The following is a 14,197-nucleotide window of genomic DNA, read 5'->3' on the forward strand; positions in this document are numbered from 1 at the left end:
CCCAAAAAGCAGAATTTGCTCCTCTCCACCCCAACACCTCAAAAAGCTTCACCCCCAAAAAGCAGAATTTGCCCTTCTCTGCCCCAACACCTCAAAAAGCTTCACCCCAAGCTTAGAAATCGGTAAATCTTGATGGAATCCAATATTTAAGGTAAGTTAAGGTCTCATCAATTTCCTTAGTTTTTAACTCTGGATAGAAAAACACTCCATCAAAAGCAGCTATTTTTATTATTTTTATTATTATTATTATCACCATCATCATTTCATGGAAGGGAATTGGATGGTTTGGGAGAAGGTGACCTGTAGCAAAAATTAAGTAAAAAAAAAACAGAAAAAAATCAGTTTTCAGTAAAAACCTTCTGAATTCCTCATCTCCCTCCTCCCAGGCCTGGCTAATTTAAAAAAGGTGGGAGCACACATGACCCCGGTGTAATATTTAAAGGCTGTAGAGTGTATTGAATTAAAATTAATTCCAGGAAGGAGGACTGGATGCTTGGGAAGAACTGGGAATAAAATCCTGTGCAACAGCCCCCAGTGCGTGGCCTGGCTGCTGGCAGCTCCTGCAATCCATGGAGTGATTGGAATCTTATCCCAGGGATCGTCTCAGATCTTCTGAGCCCATTTCCTTCTCAAAACCAGGAAAACCCGGATTTCCTCACCCTCTGGGGTCAGCCCTTTCAGCATCCCCTGGCCATGGCAGGACCAAAATGACCCCAGCCAAGCTCTGCAGAGAGAGCGATCCCGCAGCTGGGATGAGGAGGAGATGCTGGGACGGGGTTTGCTTTGGGATGCGCCACACAGAGCCCCAGGAAAAGCCTCTTATCCCAGTGCAGATCCGACAGGGAGCTGGCATCACCCTCCCAGCCCGAGGGGTAACGCACACACCTCCCCACAAAGTGCTGGAGGCTCTGCTGTCCGTACGGAGGCGGGCAGCTGGACATAACACCTCACCTCTGCCAGGCATCCCCCAAAATATCCCAAAATCTGGAATGTGATGGGTCTTCCGCAGGGATTTTAATGATGGTGGTGCCAGTCTGAGTCTGAGTAAGAACCTCCAGCAGCCCCCATGAGGAAGGAACCCACCCACTGGATAATGAACTGTCTTTCCATCATTCCCTCTCCTGGGAGAGCGTCGTGGTGGAAGGCAGATTTACACCGAGCTGGAATCCAGCTTGGACGGAAAATACCTGGGATGCAAATCAAATCCCTGTCCTTATCCATCACCCAGGAAAGGCACTGCTCTGGTGAGGCCACACCTCGAGTGCTGTGTCCAGTTCTGGGACCCTCACGGAGGGGCTGGAGTGAATCCAGGGAAGGGAACGGAGCTGGGAAGGGGCTGGAGCCCCAGGAGAGGCTGAGGGAGCTGGGAAAGGAGCTCAGCCTGGAGCAAAGGAGGCTCAGGGGGGACCTTGTGGCTCTGCACAAGTCCCTGACAGGAGGGGGCAGCCGGGGGGGTCGGGCTCTGCTCGCAGGGAACAGGGACAGGAGGAGAGGGAACGGCCTCAGGCTGGGCCAGGGGAGGCTCAGGGTGGACAGCAGCGGGAATTTCCTCATGGAAAGGGCTGTTAAATATAGGAAGGGGCCACCAGGGAGGTTTGGAGTCCCCATCCCTGGAGGTGTCCAAGGAACACCTGGACGTGGCACTCAGGGCTCTGGGCTGGGGACGAGGTGGGGATGGGGCACAGCTTGGACTCGGTGATCCTGGAGCTCTTTTCCAACCTGAACGATCCCATGATGCCGAAATATGTTAAATTTCACAGGACAGAGCTGGCCAAACAACACAGTGAGAACAGCGCTGCCACCGCTCCCTTTGAAATGCAAATCCAGCAGCAATTTAGCCTGAAAACCCCGAGAGGAAAAGCAGAGAGAGGCGGCACAAGAGATTCTTTACAGCTGAACATCAATTTTCAAATCACAGGAACTGCAGGAGTGGCTCTAACCAAAGGGGAGCTGGTGCCTGCAACGAGGTGGCCCCGCTTTCACGGATCCCTCTGGAAGTTGTGCTCCGCTGTCCCGCGTGCCCGGAACGCTCCAGAGCCTTCCCCGCCGAGCTGCCAATTAAAGAGGGTTAAACCAGACCTGCTTAAACCAACACGGGCTGGAGCAGGGGTTTTACTGCATCCACAGCTCAGCTCTGCTCCAAAAGGGAAAAAAAAAAACAACAAACCCTCTGGAGATGGATGAAAAAAATGATTTTGCAGGATTTTCCCCCCCCAGGATCAGAGTAAGGGTGGCGGCGCTGCGGGAGGAAATGAGGGAAGATGTGGGGCTGACACGAACGGGATCAGCTGGGATGAGGGAGGGCAAAAGGAGCTGGGTGGAAATGCGGGTCCACGACATGGAATGGGGGATTTTTTGGGACACTGAGAGGCTGGGAAATGATTCGTAGGTACTACAAACCCTGTGGTTGTCCTGGCATCTGCCATCCGACTCCAAAGGGAGCTGGGGAGGTCAAATGATTGATAAGGAAGAGAACAGAGGAATAGGAACCATTCATCTCCCTATTCCCCATCACTCCAGGCCCTCAAGCACAGCCAACACCTCTGGAGCCACCCTAAGCAAGTGCAAAGCCCCAGAAATGAGGTCGGAGAGCTCAGCAAAGCTGGGATGTGACCCCGGGAGCAGCGCTGCCCATCCCAGCACTCCGAGATCTGCGGGAAGCTCCCGGCTCTGCCTTTTCCCGGTAGCCCCAGCGAGCAAAGTTATGCAAGATCAAATCTGAGGCTGCGCCAACGTGAGCAGCCAAGAACTTTTATGTAAGTTCCCTCCTTGGCTTTGCACGGCTCCACTCCCACAAGGAGCTGGGCATGACCAGGAACCGGCTCCTCCTCAGCGCTGCCAGGGCTTCAGCCACCCCACTTTTGTTAAGAGGTCTCGGCTTTATCCTCATCCATGCTCCATTCTCCTGGACAGGAGGAAGAGGATGCTCCCACAGCCAGGCTGGGCCCTCCCAACAGCGGGAACAGCCCTCAGAGCAAGCTGACCTGGAATTTTGTGCCCTCGGGGCATTGAGAAGGGTGGAGAGACTCACCCAGATCCTGCTCCTATATGGAAAGTGGGGAGATAACTCCTTATCTCCCAAAGAAATCAGAGTCATGGACTGGCTTGGGGTGGAAGGACCTTCCACTATCCCAGGTTCTCCAACCTGGCCTGGGAATCTTCCAGGGATGTGGCAGCCACAGCTTCTCTGGGAATTCCTTCCCAGCCCCTCCCCACCCTCACAGGGAGGAACTCCTTCTGTATATCCACCCGAAATTTCCCCTCTTTCAGCTCAAACCCGTTGCTCCTTGCCACTGCAACTCCACGGTTGGTCCTGGAATGCCCAAGCAGGGCAGACACGGCGGGTTAAGCTCGTCCTCAGAGCCAGCTCCCCCGTAATGAACGAAAACGACGGCTCAAACACTCACAACATTCCAAGAACGGAACCCTGTGACCTCTGTGCCACCTTCCCTCGGCACACAAACCCGAGTGTTGCACCCAGTCCTGTTTAAACAGTGAAATCTGCAGGGCTGGGGTTGAAAATTCCACCAAGGGCATCCAAATCTGCTCCCAAGGAAAGGTGATTCCTGCTCCACCAACAGGACACGTGCTGAGGGCCAATCCACCAACAAAAAGATGCAAAAGCAGGTGAAGTTCGAGGTGTGGAATGGATTAAAAGGTCAGGTGTACCCACGGGGAAGTTAAAAGGAAATTAAAAGGAAAATTAAAGGGATCTCTTTGCTGGACTCCAGGGCAAGATTCCATTTCCCGCCAAATTAACATGGATTTTATTTCCCAGGCCAGGAGCAAGGGGGTATTTGCAACTCTCTGAGAGGCCATGGATAGTTAAGGATGGAAGAATCTGGGAATTTCACCACCAACTCTCCCAACCCAGAGCATCGCTCACTCCTCAGTGCCAGGACATGAAATTCCTGCAGGAGAAAAAAAAAAAATCACATCCCTCCCTAGCTCTGTCCTTAAAACACTTAAAATTCAGCTTCATCAGGGCTGCCCCATCCCCACCTCCAGACAGAGCCCAGTGCCACGGAAGAGAAAACAAAGTGATCCACAAGTGATTGTTTATATATCCCGGAGTCCCTTGGATGGAGCAGCCGAGGCGGATTCATTACTGAAAAAGGAGCAAGAGCTCCGTGCCTGGAGTGGCAGCGCTGGCCAAAAGCTGCTCCTGGGGTCTGCAGGGAAAAGGTGAACCCTCAATCCCCCCCCTCCAAAAAAAAATATCCCCCAGGATTAAAAAAACCTCAAGAACAAACTCGAGAGAGGTTTTCCCGGAGCTCCCGATGCCCATCTGGGAGAGAACCCAAAGCCCCTTCCCTGCTTGCTCCTCATTGTGGAGCAGATGGTGAGAGAGACACTTTGAAGGAAAAAAAAGCACATTTTGGGGGCAAAACTGAGGATTTGGACACTGAGGAAGCCAGATGGGCTGTCAAAGGTAGAAAAATTCCCAGGAAAAGTCCACCAGGAGCCATCCAAACCCCCTGTGAAAGGCAGAGCAAGCGGCCCCCAGGGCTGAGCTGGGCACAGCACGAGCAGCAGGGCACGGGTTTTTTTTCCCTCTTTCCCAATTTCCAAACAGCCCAATGTTATTTTTAGCCGATATTTTATTCCCATTCACACCTAACCTACATTCATCTACTCAAAGCTGAGCCTGGGGCTCACACAGAGCTGGCTCGGAGGGAATAATGTGGAGAAATCCAGCACGGAAAGGCCACGGCAGCGGCGTTTTCTGCTCAGAGAAAGGCGGATTTTTCGGGATGCTGAGGAGCTTTCGGAGTCATTAACGAGGAACAAACCCTTGGAGGCAGGGGATGGATGTCACTGTCACTCCAGCAGTGCTCCAGCCACCTTGATTTTCCTGCTGCTCCAGCCCAGATCCAGGCCAAAAGCAAGGACAGGTTGGATCTCAGCAGCTGATGCTGGAATTCCAGAATCCCAGAATTATCCGGCTTGGAAAAGCCCTCCAAGGTCATCGATTCTGATCTGTGACTTGTCCCCAGCTCAGAGCACTGAGTGCCACGTCCAGGCATTCCTTGGACACCTCCAGGGATGGGAATTCCACCACCTCCCAATGCCTGACCACCCCATTCATCAGCAACTACTCCACTTTCCATGGAATAATCTTTATTCTTCCCAAAATGATGAAACCACACAAATTTCTGGCCGTTAAACACAGAAAGTCTTTGCTTTAAGAATCCCCACCCTGGTTTTTGGGAGGTTTTTTTCTCTCCTGAGGTGCCTCAGGGTGAGCTGATGTGAGAACCTGCAAAACCAGGTGTGTGTGTGTCTGTTTGATATCCCAATTTTTCCAAGCTTGGATCAAGCCCTGACAAATAATCTGTGTCATTTTCCAGGGCTGGCACGGGCAGCCTGACCCTGCCACGGCACAGAACTGCTCGTTCCAGCTGCAGGAGCTCTGTGGGGGAAAAAAAAAAACCAAGTGGAGCTTCATCACCTCCCACCTGAGGAAGTAAGGAACTTCTCCCTTGTTAAAATAAACAACGTTAATATCAAAGAAACATCACCAAATAAAGCAAACACCTTCCTGTATAAAAGCAGCAAGAGCCAGGAATAATAATAATAATAATAATAATAATAATTATTATTATTATTATTGCTGCCATTTCCATCTGTCTTTCCCAAAAATGTTTGCATGCTCCAATCCTCCTTTTTTGCTCTGGGTAAGGAATCCCCAGATGTCAGAAGCTCCAGAGACTCACAAATAGAGGGGAAATAAAAATATTCCAGAGTTTCTGCCTCTCAGCCCTGGAAATGCTGCAGGAAGGCCACAGGATTTGGGGTTATCTGAATTCCTCTGGAAGAGCAGCTCCTTTGAAGGGATGCAGTTTAAAACGTCCCAGTTTTATCCAGAACTCCTCGGAGCTGAACCCGACCTCCCAGTGCGCAGCTGGTTCGGAGAGCTGGCTCTGATCCTCACCTGGAGCCACGGATTCCTTTTTGTAGGACAACCAGAATTATCTCCTCACAATAGCCCTAAAAATATCTGCATTGTACGAGCTGAATGAATGATTTCTTCGAAGGGGACAGTCGTGGTCATCCCAAGACAGAGCCGGGCAGGGAAGAACCAACGGAGCCGTTCCCAGCAGCAAATCTGTCCCTGCCTCATCAGCTCCAGGAGTAACACCCAAAAATTTGAGGCCACGTAGGGAGAAGCTGGCAGGCCCCGGGCTGAGCAGGAGCCAGGTGCATTTAAGGCTAAAAAAAGCAGGTGACAGCTCCGTGCATGGAAATGCAAACACAACCAGAGCACAGCCCCGGCCACGCTCACGGCTCCCACGGAAATCTGGGATGCAAAGCCAAGAGGATAAAAACCACACAAACCTAAGCCCAGACATGAATTTCCAAGGAAATATCACAGAATTCCAGAATGGTTTGGGTGGGAAGGGACCTTCAAGATGATCTCATTCCACCAGGCCAGGCTGCTCCAACCTGGACTTGGACACTTCCAGGCAGCCACAGATTTTCTGGGAAAACCACTGCAGTGCCTCACCACCCTCACAGGGAAGAAACATGGACACTGAAACCTTACAGCTCCCTGAACTGTGCTCTCCTAAAAACTTCGGGATAGCAGGTGATTATCCTGGTTCTGCCGGCAATCTGGCCAGCAAATAGTGAGGCCAGGACTCCTTTGCTGAGGAGGATTCCCCAGCAGAGCTGAGGGCCAAGGTTTTGCCACGGCTGCCAATTCCAGAGGCAGCAGTGCCGGTCCCACGAGGTGGAGCTGGAACTCTGCTCCCTCTCGCTGCTCCCGGAGGAGCCGGGCAGGATTAAACCCGGGAGTATTTAATTAGAACAGAGGCAACTTAAGCCCGTCAGCCACACCAGGCGCCAGCTCCCAGGCAGCAGAGCTGCCCACAAAACCCTCCTGCCACGGCAGCCAGGGATCTTCACGCCCTGGATCCTGCCCTGCCTTGGGAATGAAGCCGAACCCAGACCTGGATCCGCAGTGTTGCTCCTGCTCCTGCTCCTGCCAAAGCTCCCCGTGGATCAGAGACCTCAAGAACGCTCTTAGTGGGCACCGAGCGTCCTCAGCCTCCCTGGAGTGATAAAATCCACGTTTGCTTGCGAGGTCCATTGAGTTTCCAGCTCAGATTTGGCTCTTAATGACCGGCACTGATGCAGATTTTCCTGGGATTGTCATTGAGCCAATCTGTCCAGGGCTGAGTCCTCTGCCAGGGATGTGAGCTCTGGATATCACCGAGTGCCAGGTCACCAAGGAGATCCCAAAACCCCCGCAATTCCAGCCTGGAAAACCTCTCTCTTTGAGACCTTCCTGCTCTACAGACTTTCCAGAGGTTAAAAATCAATGTATTCCCAGAAAATCACCACTCAACAAAGCCAGTGTTTCCCTCTGATGGGTGGGATGGTCCCTCGGCAACTCCAGGGAGTCGCTGCAAAGCTTGAGGAAAAAAGGAGGAGGAAAAGGAGGAGAAAAAGGAAGAGAAAAAGGAGGAGGTTTAGAGCAAACAGCTGCAGCTATTCAAAAAAAAGTGAGCTCCCCAAAGGAGCCGGGAGGGGATTCCTAGATGTCAGCAGGCAGGGAAATTCACCACCTGTTTCCCAAGGTTCCAGCACGGCCACTAATAGATCATTAACGGAGGCACAGCGGGGGCTTTGTGGAAAAGGCAAATCCCGGGAATGTGAACCTGACCCTGCCGCCGGCTCCCGAGGGGCTTCTGGATCCCATTTCAAACCTGCCCTAAGCAAACACAACTCTGCACGCTGTGTCCTTCCAAGATCTCGCTCCAGGGAACGAGCTGATCCACGTGGGAATCCCGGACAAAACAACCCCCAGAAATATTCCCGCTGAAGCAGTCCTCGGAGAAGCCAATGGCTGGATGCATCCAGCAAAAGGTGGTCACAGCATGGATAAGTGGGAATGTGGGCACAAAATGATGAATTCTGACACAATCAGGGGCTTGGTTTCTCTCCTCTTCCCATCTCAGGCCTTAATCCTTCACTCTGAGTGGGATCCTCACTGGATGTAAGTGCTCGGGATAAAACATTCCCTGCAAGGTGCCTATTCCCAGCTTTGGGAATATCCACACCCACACATCACCTTGGTGCTGATGGTTCCAAGGGAGCTGCAAAGGAATTCAAATCTTCCCACCCTGGAGGTCATCAGCCAGAGCAGTTCTCCTGCAAACCAAAAAAGCAGCCCAAAAAAACTGGGATAAACCAGTCCCAGCGCTGCTTCCAGAGCAGCTTCCCAGACCTGCACGTGTCAGGGATGGAGCAGGATGAGAGGAGCCTCCAGCTACTGCTGAAGCAGCAATTCCAGCCTCTGTGCCCTGGTCACTCTTCCTCCGGGAAACCCTCGTGGTATTTTTCCAAGACATCACCTTTGGGATAATATTGTGTTCAGGAAGCCATTTTACCACGTTTTGCTACGCTCAGCAGCTGATAAAAGGGAATATTTTCTGGAGCACTCCAGGTTGACACCACTTCTCCCTGTTCTCCTGAAATTCACCCTGAACCGCTTTGCCTTACACAGGGGAGATCCTGGGAAAATCTCCCCTGATCCACCTTGGAGCAGGGAAAGTGCTTTAAACTCACATTTTACAAAGTAACCCCAAGAAGGCAGACTGATGGAGAATTTTGGAGAGACAACCCACCCTGAGCTCCTCAGGGAGGCTCCCAGTCAGAGGAGATCCCACTGCTCCACACGCTCACATCCAGCTCTGCTCCCCGTGGAAACAGGGAGATCACAGAATCCCAGGGTGGTTTGGGCTGGAAGGGACCTTAAGGATCACCTCATTCCACCCCTGCCCTGATCCTCTCACCAGGCAGCAGCGAGGTTTTCTTTCAGAGGCTGGAGAAGCTGGAGAACAGCCTGGAGAGCCCAATGCTCCTGCCAGGAAAATCCTTAAAATCTGCACTGAAATTCCTTTTTCCTCCTGCTTTAGAGCACCCTCTGACACAGGAGCATCCACCCTCCATCCCCCACCTCACCTCTGCTCCAACCCACCATTCCTTCTGCCCCACCCTCGCTGTCCTAAGGGGTTTTCCCAGGATATTTGCAGATTCCCCATCCCTGGAAGTGTCCAAGGCCAGGCTGGACGGGGCTTGGAGCAACCTGGGATAGTAGAAGGCAGCAGAGGGGGGTGGAATGAGATGAGCTTTAAGATCCTTTTCCAACCCAAACCATTCCAGGATTCCACACCTGACCCGGCTCTCCGGTGCCACCGGAATGTGCCCCTTTGGCACGGCAATCCCCGCCTCCGAGAGCCTCTGGGAGCCAAGTCCTGCATTATGGGATAACGCTGATGCCTTTACGTAGCCTGTTCCCTCACTCCCGCTGCTTAATGATGTCTAATTCCATTAGGATCCGAGCCATCACCGTCCCGTAAACACACCCGCTGTCCCAACGCCATCCCCGGCGGGATCGGGCAGGGAATACCTGGAAAACCGGCCAAGCTGGGAAGGATCCCGGACAAATATAGATCTCCGAGGAGTATCTTTAGATTAGCAGGCGGCTCTGCCCCCACTGAGACCCCAGGATTTACCTAAATAGCTCCTTCAGCACAGCCCAGCGCTCGGAGCTATTTTAAGCCAGCACCCTGCCCTACTTCCTAAGGAACAGCCTTCCCTCCTCCTGCCTGTGCAGCCAGAGCAGCCCCAAACCCACTCCTCTCCACTCTGACACCTTTCATTAAATAAAAAACACTCTTTTGGCACGGTATCCAATTAATCCGGGCTCATTTATTGCTACAAGGCCCTTCAAGGCCTCGAGCAGGGAAAACGGGATTAACCTTTCCCAGCCTGAGAGCCAGAAAAATAACATTAAACAGTGGGATCCTGAGGAACACGACCTTCCCTCCTGGCCAGCCACCTCCAGCACCCACCTGTGGCAGCTGCTGTTATTCCCAGAGGGAAGGGATAAATCCCAGCCCAATCCATGTGCCCTGGTGCCTTATCGCCGTTCCCCAAGGGGGTTTTGTGCCCAAGGCTGGCGCTGGGTTTGGGGTTTGCATTTCTGTTAATTAGCACATTCATTAGCACGTTCATGAGCCAGCAGAGCATCCCTGTATCCCAGGATCCAGAGACTTGGCAGTTTGAGCCCAAAAAGAGGCACCTCTGCCTCTGCTTGGGGCAACCAAGGAATGCCCCGGAGAGGAACAGTTCATGTATCCAGAGATATTTGCCTCTGGATTCATTTTTGGGATGAAATGCCACAAGATCCAGCAAAATCAGCCCCAAGCTTGGCACTGGCACAAACCAGCCCCTTTTCCCAGCACATCCCATTTATGGATAACGAAGCATCTTTCCTGTTTATATAGAACAGCAACAACAATATCGGAATTACTGGGACAAGTTTTGGGGGATTTTCTGGAAACTCCCCCCCCCCTCAAAATACCACATTCCTAAGAAATTCAGCGGGATCCCAGGGGCTTCCTGCTTTAAGGACCGCCTCACCCCACACCTCCTTGAGCTCTGTCCAGCCAAGTTGCTGTATTATGACACAACTTGCTTTTTAGGGATCCCCCTTCACGTCTTGACCCTGGTGGCATTCACACTTTTCCCTTGGCATCCCAAGGTCCGAGCACATGGACCTTGGCCTTTACTCCATTTTTAGCCACTTCCAGAGCTCCTTTTTCCCCCTGGATGTTCCTTAATTCCTATAGAACATCAACACTAAACAAGCCAAACCAACTGGCGAGTTTAAAACCCCGCAATTTCCTTTGTATTTAAGATTTTCCTCAATTAAAAAAGCTCCTTTGACTTTCGTATCGGCGCGTGCTCCGTCACGAAAATTCCCAACACCTCCCAACCTGGAGAAAATCCAACGCTCACGCTTCCAGAGTTGTAGCTGATATTAAAAACAAGGTGGGAAGAAAGCTGCACATTTTTCATCCCCCAAAAGCATCTCCAGGCAGCGAGATGAACTAGAACAGCCTCTGAACTCTCCGAGGAGGCAGCGATTGATCTGACGCTGGGTTTGGGCTCCCCAGAGGCTGCGGGAGCCTCGTGGAACAAATCCCGTGGGATTGCTCTCCGTGCCTCCAGCGGAATCTCCGCCGCGCTCCGGAGGCACTCGGAGAGGTGAGAGCAGCTCCTGGGGTGTGATCCCACCCGGAGCTGGAGGTGTCACTGAGGGCTCGGGAGCTCCCGGTGTCCCGATGTTCCCAGAAACCTTGGCTGGGTGTGAAACAGGTCAGTGACAGCACGGAATCACGGATTATGGAATGGTGAGGGGGGGAAGGGGCCTTAAAATCACCTCATTCCACCCCCTGCCATGGGCAGGGACACCTTTCACTATCCCAGGTTTAATTCCCCCTGTCCTTGGGCACTTCCAGGGATCCAGGGGCAGCCACAGCTGCTCTGGGAATTCCATCCCAGCCCCTCGCCACCTTCACAGGGAAGAATTCCTTCCCAATATCCCATCTAACTCTGCTCCCTGGCAGTGGGAATCCATTCTCCCTTGTCCTGGCACTCCATCCCTTGTCCCAAGTCCCTCTCCCTGCTGAAACACATCCGGGTGGTTCCCACAAAAACCGGTCACTGAAATTTCAGGGAGCATCACATCAGGGGTTTTAAAATTCCCACACACACCTCGAATGTCTTCCAATTGGGAAAACCCAAACTGGACATGCAGAAAGGTGCCTGAAAGTCCTTAAGAAAGGACAGCAAAGCACAAATTTGGAAAATCCACCCATTTCCAGGACACCTTTGGCTGGCGCCAGCCCTAGCTTTACACCACAATTCCTGGGATTCACCCCTTCTCAGAAAAGCAGGATCCCACTTCAGGAATCACTGCCAGGCACTACGGAACAGGGTGGGAATTAGGGATGTCTCTGACTTCCAACACCAGCTGCCAAAAGGAGGGCACTGGATCCCGGCTGCTCCCGGCTCAGCAGCTTCCCAACGTTTTGTCCGTGATACACAAAAGAATAACACAGAGCTAGAGAAAAATTCCAGTGGATTATTTGCTCTGGTGTCTAAACACCAATATCCCGGGTTTTTAAAGGATTTGCCATGGATGCAACTGCACATGGAGAGAGCTGGGTCGCCTCCCAGCACCGCCAGGTGTCTGCGGGAAGGATCCTGCCGGACACAGCTCTGCTTCCCAGAGGATGTCACAGCTTCCAGCAGGGAGAATGGAGCAGGGTGACAAAATTCAACCAAAAAATGACCACAGAATTGAACCCAAAAGGACCCAAAAAAAAGCTCTGCAGGTTTGTTTCAAAGGGGCACAGAGAGGGGAAACGCCCTGAGCTCCAGGATCCATCCACTGCAGCAGCCCAAAGCATCATTCCCACCTCCCTGAATAATGTGGATTTCATAGGATGTGGATCCATCAGTCAATTCCATGGATCCACCAGGTAATTCAAGCTTAACTTTGGGCTAATGCAGACAACCAGACCACCTGATCCCTCAGATTTCCAGCAGAACCATCCCAAGTGCTCTGTGGAGATCAAAATTTGGACATGAATGGTCTCCGTCACCATCAACCATCAGTTTCCTGCTAAAACTGGGCTACAAAGAGCAATTCTTGCCTCAAAATTTGAGATTTTAATAAAATGTAACTCCTGATGAACCCCAAAATTCAAGATTTAACAAAAAGCAACTTCTGATGGCCCCAAAAGCCAAGATTTTAATAAAAAATCAATTCTTGAAGCACCCAAAAATTCAAGAATTTAAAAAAAGCAATTCCTGGCCTACCTCAAAATTCAAGATTTTAATAAAAATCAGTTCTTGACACACCCCAAAATTTGCAATTTTAATAATGATGCTCCCCCAGTACAAGTTTTAGCCCAAAACTGCATTTCCTCTGAATAAACCTAATTACAGCTAAGGCCTTCTGCAGGGCCCTGGAGATGTAAATATATAGGTTAAGCATAGTTAAAATTCCACATCCTATTTAATTGCAGGCATTTTCCACGGAACAAAATGAGCTTTTATCTTCAGCTTTTAATTATTAATAACCACGAACAATGTCACCACCTTTAAACAATAATCCCAGCCTCAGAAGGAGATATTTCTCCCCAAATTTCCACAGGCACTCGAGTGCACTTGGGGGAGATAAGAAGCAATCTTTGGGAAGTCCACGTGGATTTTGGAGTGCTGGAGCACTGAGCAGGCCTTGAGCCTCCACCCCACCTGGATGGGGATTAATGACCGCAATTAGCGGGACCACGAGGACGTGGGGGGGTTGCCAAACCCTCCAGAGGCACCGGTAGGATCCCTGACAGGCATTCCCAGGATCTGGAAGCCCCGGGAGCAGGGAGAGAGCCTGGATCTGGTCGACTCAGCTGAATCATAATGGCTGCATTGACATTACCTTTCCCGAACAAGGCCAACCTAAACACAGGCAGCTGCCTGGGATTTAGCAGGAGATTTACGGACAGCACCGGCCACTCCGGCTGCCCGGAGACCTACAAATCACCACGCCACACGCACGGCCCCCGGGAACACCCCGGATCCCCCCCAAATCCGGGAGCGCTCTGGGATTATTCCTACAAAAAAAAAAAATAAAACAACAAACCAAAACCCTCCCACCGTGGGCAAGCGCGGAGCTTCCCCGAGCCCGAGGGGCCTCCACGCTCCGGCTGCCACCCAGATCCCCTTTCCCTGGGTTTGAGGTTATTAACATCAAACATGTGATCGGCCACATGATAGGCTAAAGGCTAAAAAGGAAAAAAAAAAAAATAAAGAAAGAAAAGAAAAAAAAAAAAATCGCTTGGACACATCCAGAGGGGAAGGAAGAGATGGCAGCGTGGTGGGTACACCTCCATGTCCGTGGATTACAACCATTCCTGGGAAATCGCTGCTTTCCAGCAGCCCGGAATGATGGGAGCCATGGCGGGAGGAGGTTTAATAACGGGGTGATTGTGTAACTTGGAGCCTCCTGGCGAAAGTTGAGGCACCCAGTGGATGTTCCCGGTGCGTGGGGACGAGGATGGCACCGGATCAATTAGGGCAGCGAAATGTGCATCCCCCCCCAGCCTCCTCCTCCTCCTCCTCCTGATCCAGGAGTTTCTCCACTAACGTATTTCTCTCCTCATTAACTGCTTCGGTGTCTTCTGCTCTTTCCAAAATAGTACCTACTATAACGGGGCCGCAGAGGGGGCCAGCTGGCACCCGCCACCGGGCATCCAGACACGGAGCAGGGATTTGGGGGAGGAAAGACACGGGGAGCCGGCAGGATGAGGGCAGCGAAGGCTCTCATCCCCCCCCC

The 14,197-nt window shown here is 51.8% G+C and overlaps 1 protein-coding gene and 1 long non-coding RNA gene across 5 annotated transcripts in view; one reads left to right on the forward strand and one right to left on the reverse strand.

Annotated features, from left to right (window-relative positions):
- The window catches only part of LOC121663026, a 4,390-nt gene extending 471 nt beyond the window's left edge, over positions 1-3,919 (forward strand). The window contains exon 2 of the long non-coding RNA XR_006015508.1: positions 1,761-3,919. This is a non-coding gene — a long non-coding RNA (uncharacterized LOC121663026). The remainder of the gene's footprint in view (positions 1-1,760) is intronic.
- Positions 1-14,197, reverse strand: part of PPP3CC (protein phosphatase 3 catalytic subunit gamma) — a 34,194-nt gene that overhangs the window by 19,241 nt on the left and 756 nt on the right. The gene's annotated exons all lie outside the window — the stretch shown is intronic.

Source organism: Corvus kubaryi, unplaced genomic scaffold (assembly GCF_017639235.1).
Source record: "Corvus kubaryi isolate FWS band 111438036 unplaced genomic scaffold, C.kubaryi_AGA036_p1.0 37265, whole genome shotgun sequence".
Classification (NCBI taxonomy): Eukaryota; Metazoa; Chordata; class Aves; order Passeriformes; family Corvidae; genus Corvus; species Corvus kubaryi.